Source organism: Schistocerca americana, chromosome X (assembly GCF_021461395.2).
Source record: "Schistocerca americana isolate TAMUIC-IGC-003095 chromosome X, iqSchAmer2.1, whole genome shotgun sequence".
Classification (NCBI taxonomy): domain Eukaryota; kingdom Metazoa; phylum Arthropoda; class Insecta; order Orthoptera; family Acrididae; genus Schistocerca; species Schistocerca americana.
In genome coordinates, this window is record NC_060130.1 from 450706222 (window position 1) to 450718587 (window position 12366).

The window sequence follows — 12366 nt, forward strand, 5'->3', positions numbered from 1 at the left end:
AGGTACCTATAGGTTTCATGGTATGGTGTTGCTATATGTTTAATGTCATGATACTGATATGCTACTATAAATGCACATTTGTTATTTAACGTTTCCATTTGTAGGTTTCTCTGTCCTGACAAAGTTATTTTTGTCTTTCTTATGATTAGTATATTAGTAGTACGGTGTTTTTAATGCTTAACTCACAAGGTGACTTTTCTGTGAGGTGCACTATGAGGTAATGTTTCTGGGACCTCCGTGTTTAAACCAAGATTTGAAGTGTAAATCATTTGAAAATATTAATTGAAGTTACATATCATGTATTTTGCATTTTTAAGTGTTGGTTAATTGATACTAGTAGATTTTATTGGACTAAATAATCCCTGCAGTCTTTTACTTTTTATCACAAAATATTAAATACTTCTATACGGCTTCTTAAACAGTATACATAAACGAAATGTCAAAGGACTGAATTTTACATTCTGAAAATAATAGTACCATTGTAGCTAGTAAATTTTCACAGAAATCAAAATTTCAGCGTTTAAACTTGCATTTAGTAGGCACAAAAAGCGTGCCTGTGAAGTTGACATTCCGGTTTTGTATCTACATTGTACTTTACCGTCACTCACAAAATGCTTGATTCTTAACTGCCACTTTGACTGTTTAAACTGAGATATAGTCAGTCCCCGGTAGCTGAGTGGTGAGCCGGGCATAATGTCAGTCGTAAGCGCCCAGGTTCGCTTCCCGTCTGCGTCGGAGATTTTCTCCGCTCAGGGACTGGGTGTTGTGTTGTCCTTATCGTCATCGTTTCATCCCCATCGACGCGCAAGTTGCCGAAGTGGCGTCAAATCGAAAGACTTGTACCCGGCGAACGGTCTACCCGACGGGAGGCCCCAGTAGACGACATTTATTTATTTACTGAAAAACAGAAAGATGTCCACCATTTTTGTCCTGAAGTTCTTCGTCTGAACGATCCACTTCTTTGCTAGCAGAATTGTGATCACTGGCAGTTGCAAAATCGTCGTGGATTTCGTATACTTCTTTATCTATATTACTAACATCCACCTCCATTCACCAACTAAACATTTCATCATACATCATACAACTAAACACTTCATCATTCATCGTTAAAAGAGAGATGTTCCGGCACACACCTATGGTATTATACTGAAGAAAACAGATGCATAGTTCATGATATGGATCTAGGAAACCACAAAGCATGCCAGCAACAAACAAAGAAGGTGATCATGCAAAATAAAATAAGGCATTCTAGAGTTGGGGGTTTAAGGAGGGTAGGGGAACTATGGAAGTACTCTGATAGAACTGACCTTGGAGAGTGAGTTCGAAAATTCTCACATGTCTGAGAGACCACACCTCATGAGTTATGGGTTAATCATTAATATTTATTGCGCCTTCTGAAGGCATAATACCATTATCATAGACATATACTATTTCTGAACCAGGTCATTCCTTTTACGAGTGAAGATACTATCTTCTACACACTTTTAATTGCTGTTATTGATTGGTCCTCCAGGAAGCATAATAATAACTTTGTGGGGACTCGTGTCTATATTTTTCTTTGTTGATGTCTTTGGATTGTGTTACTTTCTTTTATTGCATGATGACGTTATGTGCTAGTAGGATTTGCAATATTATCTCTTGTGTATCTAACTTCAGTGTTTTGTTGATATGTATTGAACTATGACATTAATCCATGATGATGATTTTTATGCTACCGACATTAAATCTGGTGTAAATTTTGGTATGAGTGGTTTGAAGTAGCCCATGTTAAATCTGAAGTGTATTGAGTTTGACTTTCTATAGGATTTCGAGTTAGGCAAAGTAATTACTGCAAAACCTCTTTCAGAAGTATGTGAATCTGGGGATGGGTGTGATAAAATAGTGTAGGCACAGGAGTGAAGTGGACGAGTGAGTGAGAATAGTATTAAGATACTTATAAATATAAAACAAAATCATGTGTGACCTCACTCCCTGCCCAAGACTCACGCCAGAAAAGAACCGGGAAATGCAGTCTGATTACATTTTATGGTAAAGGTAGGGTATTCTTATAAAAAATGCTTGTGTACGTCACACTGTTTCACCTCTTAGAGAGGCAAATCCTAGCACAATTTTGTCGCCCGATAGGGGGTGTAGTGTTAGATTCCTACAAAACTTCTGGTTAGGCCATTGCATTCAGGGCAGCCTCTGTTTGAGTGATGTGTTTGATTGCCACTTTCTCTAACTGGGTGAGGAGATTGTAATCATCAGAAGCAGTTGAGGAAGATCAATGCATGAGATTTTCCTTTTTCAACCCCTCGTCTTAAGCGTAGATGCATTTCGTTGCCAAGACAGAGTATGAGCAGTTTTGGTTGGTTTCGTTATTTGATTTACAGTTTATATGTTCCGTAAATGCTTACGTTTACCTTCAGCTCTGAGATAGGCTCGAGCTGTAGAGAAATCTTTGCGAAGCGGTTGGATGGGTGGGAGGGGGAGGAGGGAGGCACATCAGTCAGGGGGGACATAACCCACACCGCTGGACGGACTGTGTACTATGGTGGGAGCCGGCGCTCAGTAGGACACCTCTACAGGACATTAGTCACTAGTTGTGTGTTCGTGTGTTGTGTATGGGTGGCCTAAAGTCTAAGAGGAAGAGGAATCCTTCGGGGACGGTTTGGTGAGACGCCAGACTGCAGTAACGCATCTACCTTTTCACTAACAATTGGAGAATTCTGTACAGAATCGTCCATTGGCTCTAGGAGGGGGCATGACAAAGTAAATAATTTTCCCTCAAACAGGCATTTTGATATGTCTCGAGTCAAGCAGTGGAAGAAGAGACTTACTTTGTAGTTGAGACACAATGTATTTTCTGACAGAAGATTGAATTCCTTCGCTAAGCTTGCGCCAGACGATGGGTGACACTAACAAGCGCTCTCTCTCCTCCTCTTTATTGTCATTCTCTCTCTGGTCTTACTTGCTAATTGCCCACTAGCATTTTCTAGGAGGTGACGTTAGGATATCAGCTTCTCTCTATCCTATTAGACACTAACAATTAACGTGGATGAGAGATTAACTACAAACACTCACACACCCAATTGGCACAGCAATTGTTGTTGCTACACCATTGGCGAGCGAACGAATATACACGTTTCTTAGGCAGAAACAAAACGGAACTCAGGTAGTGTCAGCGGTTTTCAGCTTTTAGTTTCGGGACAAGAAGCAGGCCAACGTTGGACGCTAAGGGCTGTAGGCGTGAAGCTGTGATGCGCAGCAGCCTTCTGACAGGACTTACAAGAATTCGGTTGTGATGGGTGGAAGTGGTGAGTTCATCGGTGAGATTGACTGCTTGGAGGTAAGCACGGGGTTATGAGCTGCGAGTTTGGTTTGATGAGGTTTTGCTCACTCTGATGCGTGAACATTTCGTTAGATAAATCTCTGTAATACCAGTAAATTTTTTATTCTTATTTCATAAATGAACAGAGATTAGTTTCGCGAATCCTCATGTTTATTCGCACATGTTCTGCTCGTAAAAACACCTAATCCGTGGTTCTGAGTTCCTTTTAAAGCAGGAAAAAACGAAGATTGCTAAAGTTGTTTCTGTTATTATCTTATTATACGAGCGTAGACACTCAGTTGTTGGAGAGAAATGTATCTCCGTTTCCTCTGCCAATCCCGTCTTTACCATGGGCGGCACGTTTCAGAAGTGTACAAGTAATATTAGCCATCCTCTAATGACCCAAAATTTGATACTGTGATATGTGTAGGCAAATGTTAATTAGACTGTCTTGGTAGTGTACATCCTTAGAACTACATTAAATGACTATTTGCCGGACTAAGAGTTCCCTTTCTATAGCTGTTACATCTCCTTTCCTAATCAGTTAGTAGAGCACACAACAGCCAATATTAGCAGTTTTAGTGAAGAGTGAGTCACGGATAACTTCCCAATGCTACTCAGAATCTAAATTCAAATATATACAGAACACGCGTCCTTCATGCTTTCCACACCTTATACATAACTTACTCTGCCAGGGCATTTTGATTAACTGAGATACGTATACATATCTTCTTTATGTTTCACACCTAGTAACACAACGCATTCACGGCCTCTGTCCTTATCGTTTACTATGAATGCATCACTTTCGATAAGTAGACGAATGTAGACGCTATTTACAAACTGCCGAGTAACATCATTAACGCCGTTTACAGACGAAGCCAGCTTCATTCATGGAGGTATCAGTAATAGTCATAACTTACATCGGTGGTCATACAAAACTCACATGCCTTTGGGAAGACACATTATCAAAAACACTTCTCTGACATTCTAAGGTGAGGCAGTCAGTTGATTAAGTCTTTTTAATTAGCGCATCGTCTTACAGTGCCCCGGTATATTTCTTAAAAATAAGCTTCAAGCATAATTAGAAGTTCCTTTGGCCACATACTCAGCATTGAGGTGTCTCTGCTTATCCTAGTCATCAGAAAAATGGATCGTCAGATATGATCACGTTTCTTGGCCAGAAAGGTTCCCAGTCCTTACTCTTTTAGATTTTAGCCTTTGGGGGATGGTTGAAAAGTGAAAGCTACAAACAGAGATTAAAAGCCATAGACGATTAGATTACTCCAATCATGAATAGTGCTGCCATCATAAAGAACGCCAAGACGATCTCAGAAGGGCTACAAACGTTGTTGTCAAGAGAATAAGAAAGTGCATTGAATTCAGGGGTGGAATTCGCGAAAATCAACTTTGACCTCAATAACCCGCCTTTGCTTAACAACTTCTGTGAGTATTTGTTGGGAGTTACATTTTAAATGACTTACCTTTCTAAAGTATAAAAATTATAATGTTACGTGTAATGTCATGTTGAAATTAGTCTACACTAACTCCTCCAAAATTACTTTCTATGTCGTTAGCATTATGTAACTTCTATAATGTTCTTTGTCAATACACACGGAAGCGTTACACCTTAATATTATACATTTTTGCAACAAATTGTATTGGTTTACCGAGCAAAAACCCATCCTTCTTAACTTTTTGTCTTGTATTTGCCACCGTTATCTAGTTTTCGATGACACATAGGTTGTCTTTATTTCTTTAAGCTAAATCAAACCATGTAGTCCGCTCTAAACTGTCCTTGTTAGCAATCAGATTAAATTAGAAATATTCGTAAAAGTAGCGTCCAGTAACAGATGTGTGTGCTTCATAGCACTATAAATAAATTTTGGAAGCTATGGATCCACTTTCAAGCATAACTCGTTTATTTATACTGCTTGATATACTAGTCTATGAACGTAACAGTACAGCCTCGTACCGTTTCAGAAGCTTTAAATTTGTCAGTTTTAACCACAGCAATGCCTTCTTTGACAGAGAAAAATTACAAAGAAGTTCATGAAATGTAGCTCGCATCTTTCCTGACTTACACTTTCCTATTGTGTCACTCCATTTCTTTCCTATTCCGGAGGTTGTGCTTACCAAGATTATAATAAATAATCGTTTTGCATTTTTCGATGTAATCGGTATTTTCATCAGTAAAGAAAATGTTGCAAGTAAACAGATATAGCCCGCAGGTCCTTAAATGCACTTTGTAACACGGTAAGATGTATGGCTATTCACCGATTCTAAGAATACGCGCTTTTTGCATCCCACTATATGGCTGGCAGATGCAGTAGAGAAGAATAATAACAGAAGATAAGTGTTTAACCGGACTGGTTACGACGACGGTTCTAGCACTCCGCCTGTGTTTGCTGGAGTCAATGGAAGCCACAAGCGAGAAAGCGTCTGTTTTTTCCCTGAAAAAAAAGAAAGAAGACTCGAGAGAGGAGAGACGGTTATCGTGGGCCTGGTGAGAAGCGAAAGGCAAGCTCCACCGTAGGCCGCAGCTGTTGCCGTCGCCGCACGCGGTAATCTGTGGTCTTACAAGAAAGTCCTTCTCATAGGAAGAATGGTTCTCCCCTCTTGTTAGTTTTCCGTTCTTAGCCCAACACAAACAGGATTGGAGTGCCCTTCGGTGCGCTAGCGTCGGAGCTCGGGGCAGCGAACGCGCAGTCGAATTTATTTACGTTTGTCGGGAGAGGCCAGCCTTTTGGCGAGTGGCGACTCGCCACACGCGACGGCGGCCGAGCCGCGCTATCAGCATTCCGCTAGCCCACCGCCGCATCAAGTATGCCACGCACACACGTCGTGGCGCACGCCCGCTCCACCCACTGCTGATTCACCACTTCTGTCCTCGACTTTCTTCGAGACTTCGTTCATCAATTCGCGTACCAGCAAATTCTCGAGTGTCACCTCACGAGATGTGTAATTCCAGGAATAAGTAAAATGGCTGCTTTTCGCCGTAGACATTATAAAATAGCAATGTTGTCTTATGAACATCAAAATACTATCAAGATCTTATTAATTAAAGCACGTAGTCTTGATTGAACGATGAGGACTGCGCTCTACAGTGATCTGTTTGGCATTCTAATGCAGTGATATGAAAGCACCGAGAACATACAGTCTGCGTGTATTATAAATACAAAGAGATTTCGTTTCTGCCACCTCATAATAAGACATTTAATATTCGACCAGCAATTAAACAACGTACTGTACTGACGTCTGTAAACACGAAGCTTAATCAGTCATTTATTATGAACACTCGTGTGCTGTTCGCGCATGACTCTAACTCTCGCGAAATGGGAATTATCGCCATAACAACGTTCTCATAAAAGCTTGAAGTTATTGGACTCTTCGTCCGATAATGAACGAAATAAACATCAGTCAGTGAAGAGAAATACATTGAGGCGACAAAAGCCATGACATAACCATATGCACATATACAGATGGCGATAGTGTCACGTACACAAGGTATGAAAAGGCAATGCGCAGGCGGAGCCATACTTTGTCTTCAGGTGATTCATGTGAAAAGGTATCCGACATGATTGTGGCCGTACGACGAGAATTAACGGACCCTGAACGCGGAATAGTGGTTGGAACTAGATGCATGGGATATACAATTTCGACAGTCGTTACGGAATTCAATATTCCGAGACTCACAGCGTCAAGAGTAAGCCGAGAACATCAAATTTCGGGCATTACTTCTCCCCACGGACAACGCAGTGGCCAACGGCTTTCACTTAACGAGCGATAGCAGCGGTGTCTGCGTAGAGTTGTCAGTGCTAACAGACAAGCAACAGTGGATCAAATAACCACAGAAATCAATGTGGGACGGACAACGAACGTATTCGTTAAGACAGTGTACCGAGAGGTGACGTTACTGGGCTATGAAATCAGACAACCGAAGCTAGTGCCTCCGCTGCTCGTGACCATATCTGTTAGTCTCCAGACTGCTGAAAAACCGTGAGCTGATCAGATGAGTCCCGATTTCAGTTGGTAAGAGTTGATGGTAGTGCTCGATTGCTGTACACACCGCGCGAAGCAATGGACACAAATTGTCAAGTAGCAATGTGGAAGCAGGTGATGGCACCATGGACTGGGTCCTGTGGTACAACTGAACCGATCATTGATTGGAAGTATTTATGTTCGGCTACTTAGAGACCATTAGCATCCATTCATGGACTTCATGTTTCCAGACAACGATGGGATTTTTATGAATAACAATGCGCCTTGTAACCGGACCACAGTTGTTCACGACTGGTTTGAAGACCATTCTGGACAATTCTAGATGCCCGACGTGAATCCCGGATAACGTTTATGAGACACAATCAAGAGGTCACTTCGTTCAGAAAATCCTGCACCGGCAACACCTCAATTATGGATGGCCATGGAGGCAGCTTGGCTCAGTATTTCCGCAGGGATCTTCCAAAGACTTGTCGAGTACACATAACGTCGAGCTGCTGCACTACGCCGGGAAGAAGAAGGTCAGGCAATATATTAGAAAGTATCCCATGACAGTATCATCTGAGTGTACAATCAAGTAAACAATATTTCCAGGCAAGGGGGAATAATTAGATGAATCAGGAGAATTAGAGCAGGCTAAATTATTTTATTCTTAGTAGATTGGTTCAGTAATAATTACTAAAGGAACTTCTCTTGTTTTTCCAATGACTCCATCGCCAAGAGAAATAGCGAAGCACAACTTGAACTAATGGAGGAACGGTGTGTACTTAAATTCTCTCTGTCGATGTCTTAGGGAGCAACTGTAATTTGATATCGGAACATACATTGCGTTCCAAAATTATGATATCCTTCGAAGATAACGATATGTCGACACACAAAAACCACATAAGCAGAAAATATCATGCTTTTAAAACGCAACTGGTTCTGTATTCACAACCAAATAATGAGCGCCATCGTCAGGGGAGCTTAAATTAGTGCTATATTTCTAGATTTCCTGAAGGATAGTGACACAAGCAGCTTTCTAGTCACATTGTGTGGCAAGTGAGTTTCTCCTCAGCAGTGCGGCTGGATTCCTTATTTACTGTGAGAGACGTAGTAACAGAAGCGAAGTCATTTGGTGAAACCGAAATGATACCTGAAGTTCCCAGGGATGTGTTAAAGACACTATCCTGCTCTTAATCTGTACCGGCGGTTTAGGATACAATTTGAAGAGCATTCTTAGGTTGCTTGTTGATGATGCTGTCGTTTACGATCTAATAAAGAGAGCAGAAGACAAAAATGAATTGGAAAGTGACTAGACAAGATGTCTGTGTTGTCAAGAAAGTGGTAATTGACCATAAACAATAAAACGTGTGAATCTGCACACAAGTACCTTAAAATTTGTTACATATGAGTTGCGTTATAAATTACGCAAATTTGGAGATTGTCGTTTCTACTCAACACTTAGGGAGTACAATCACGATCCACTTAAGATCGGATCATGACGTATACAATGTTTTGAGTCAGGTGAACCAAAGACTGTGTTACGTTGACAGAACACTCGAATGATGCAAGAAACTTTCTATAGGAACTCCCTACACTACACTTTTCCGTCTTCTTCTAGAGTATTGCTACACGTGATTGGATCCAAACGAGAAAGTATTGGGGGAGGACTTGGACAAAGTACAGTGATGGGCAGTTCTTCGTGTATAACCATGAAGTAGCGAAGAGAATGTCACGGATATGAGAAGCAGATAAAGTGGCAGTCCTTAAACCCAATGAGTCTTTCGTTGCGGTGAGATCTTTCCAGTTTGGTCCCTCGAATGCCAAAATATTTTGTTGAGTGGCACCTACAGAGGGAGAAATGACAATAGTAATATAATAAAAGAAATCAGAACTCGTACGAAGAGCTTTAGATGTTTATGTTTCCCTCCTTATATTCTTCAGTGAAACCGCCGAGAAATTGGAAGTGGTTCTATGAACCTTCAGCCAACACTTACGTTTGAGCTGCAGAGTGGTCATTTGCATATAACTGTGAGTTAAATTGAGACAATGGGCTAATTTCAAGGAAAATGGAGTAATGTTCCAAACCATCCTGTGGCAGCTATAAAATCCTACTTCGGCACAGATATCTGGCTGAATAACTAAAAAAATGCTATATTTTTCGGTAAATGTCGGAAGAAAACACACATAACACACACTTCCAAAAACAATCGTTAGCATCCAGACGTAAGTCTTTTCCGACTTTCATCTCTAGGTAACCCTATTCAGTATGTTTCCTTATTCTGTTTTTAAACAATGGCTTTCACTTTTTGAGTGCTGCAGTCTTCTCTGAAATTACAAATATTACTTCAGAAAAGTAAGGTTATTAGAAATTTTTCATTGTACACAAGTAATTTATTGAAATCTTTGCAGTAGAGAAAATCTTGTCTATACTACCTGAAGTGTTGGCAGAAGAGCCAACACCGTTTTGCTAGAGGAGGCCGAAATGCACGCCTTTAAGCTCACGCAGATTGGCGTGAGGTCTGGAACAAGGTAAAGTAGTCATCCTATAAAGAAAAGAACGTAGTTCTTGGAATACTTAACTTTAATCTATAATTGGTGTGCATCGCTCTTGACTGTACATGCTACACAATATAACTGGTAATGGCGCCTTGCTAGGTCGTAGCAAATGACGTAGCTGAAGGATATGCTAACTATCGTCTCGGCAAATGAGAGCGTATTTGTCAGTGTAGCATCGCTATCAAAGTCGGCTGTACAACTGGGGCGAGTGCTAGTAAGTCTCACTAGACCTGCCGTGTGGTGGCGCTCGGTCTGCAATCACTGACAGTGGCGACACGCGGGTCCGGCGTATACTAATGGACCGCGGCCGATTTAAAGGCTACCACCTAGCAAGTGTGGTGTCTGGCGGTGACACCACATTCCTCCCCCGCAAATCGGCGAACGGTGGTGTTATAAGGCTTCCGCCCGCCGTGGGGAGGACCCCATGTTGACGTATGCGACGAGGTGGGGAGCCTAACAACAGGCGAGGCTGCGCCACCCGCACCCGGCCATTCGGTCCGAGGGGAGCTAGGAAACACCTAAAAACCTAGTCCAAGGTGCACGCCAACATGCGGTGTATGCGCCCGTAGAGAGACAGGAGGGGCCGAAAGGTCGACCTCCATCGCGTCGGGATACCCGACGGGTGAAGACGCCATCTGGTCCGGAGCGGGCAAGAGTTCCATGTCGGAGGACAGCTGGTCACGGGAAGCGATCGGCGGCGCGTGACCCAGGGAGGCGCCCGGCGGTTGCAGCGACGCGTCCACTGCGGGCGACGCCGGCGGGAGAACAGGCGGCGTTGTATATTATCGCAACTATCGAGGTTCACGGCGTTGGCTCGCAGGGCGCATTCTTCGCAGCCTCGGCCGCGCTATGTATCTGGTTTTGAGGGCCTCTGGTGAGGTGCGTCGGCATCTCAATCAGCTGCGCCTCTGTCGTCGCACGGGTTCTGCCGCTCCCCGTCTGCTTTCAGCGACGGTGCCGTCCGGTCAGCGCCCTGGGGACCCATCTACTGGCTCGCCTCATCCCCAGGTGTTACCGACGCTGCCTTCCATTTTGCCCCATGGCGACGCGCCGCCGCCGCCGCCGCTGCCGCCGCTCCACCGCTCCCGCAACCACAACATGCTGTTGCACCACCTTTTCGTCCTTTTGATGCGGCACTGTAAAGCTGGTCGGAGTGGTCACGCCAATCTGCGTGAGCTTATAAGCGTGCATTTCGGCCTCCTCTAGCATCACGGTGTTGGCTCTTCTGCCAACACTTCACTACGTTTAATAGCCTATCTGTTACATCCTGGCCGGCCGATGTGGCCGAGCGGTTCCAGGCGCTTCAGTCTGGAAGCGCGCGACCGCTACAGTCGCAGATTCGAATCCTGCCTCTGGCATGGATGTGTGTGATGTCCTTAGGTGAGTTAGGTTTAAGTAGTTCTACGTTCTAGGGGACTGATGACCTCAGATGTTAAGTCCCATAGTGCTCAGAGCAATCTGAACCATTTTTTGTTACATCCCCTAAGTGATACCAAATTAAGTAGAATTTGTATAAGACCTAGTTATAAATTAAGAATATTTTGAAACAGAAGATATATTTTAAAACACAAGTTTCATTTTCAAGCCGTTAAATTGTAGTATTTGCAAATGAACTGAGTTTCTTTCATTTCTCAACATGTTCTACGGTAAAACTCCTTCCATTTCAAAGTACAAGATAATGCATGACCGACAATGTGCAGCATAACCGTCTGCACGTTACGTAATTAGTTTAAAATGTGTATGGGACTTCACTTAACATAAAATTCTGTAACTGAAGAATTAATAGTACCTTCCAAACAGATTTCATAAACTGTACAGCACTTAAATTTGTAGACTTCAAAATATTTACAAATGCAGCACACATCACCACAGAAACAGCAAAAAATGCCGGAAACTGGTTCCGGTGGTCTCTATTGCGTATTCGTTCATGTGATTCAAAAATGCGTGAGTACGTTGGGGAGACGATCAGAAAGCATCATGAGTTCCTAGGTACACTACCCTCAAGGTAGAACTCTGTCCTATGAATAGTGTTCACGGTCAGTAAAAAAACAAAACAAAAAACGGGTACACAGAAGTTCATCCTGTTATGGCTGCTGTGTATTATCAAAACAGTCTACACAAATATACCCTCGATACCGTAACGTTAACCTGTCTTTTGGAACATATAGCTGATCCAATTTAGTGAAGCCTTTTGCAGCAGTGCGCTCATCAGAAATTGCTGAGCTGCACGAAGTGTTGTGCTCTCGCTATGTACTAGTCGTTGATACTTCGAGCAATATAAGTTCATTTTGTCGCTGCACATGGAAGATTCCCGTTGCATGTCCTAGACAAGTTACCTGTCCATTGCTGAGGCAGCGCAGACACTGTGCTTTTGACAAAGATGTAATGTCAGTACCAAGGTTCGTGTTAAACAGCTGGTGCTATGAACACTTAGAAACAGTAACAACATGTTAATGACAGGGCCTGCCATCGATTATGGCAGTTGTAACAGCAAATAGACGGACCACGGTTCGACGAAG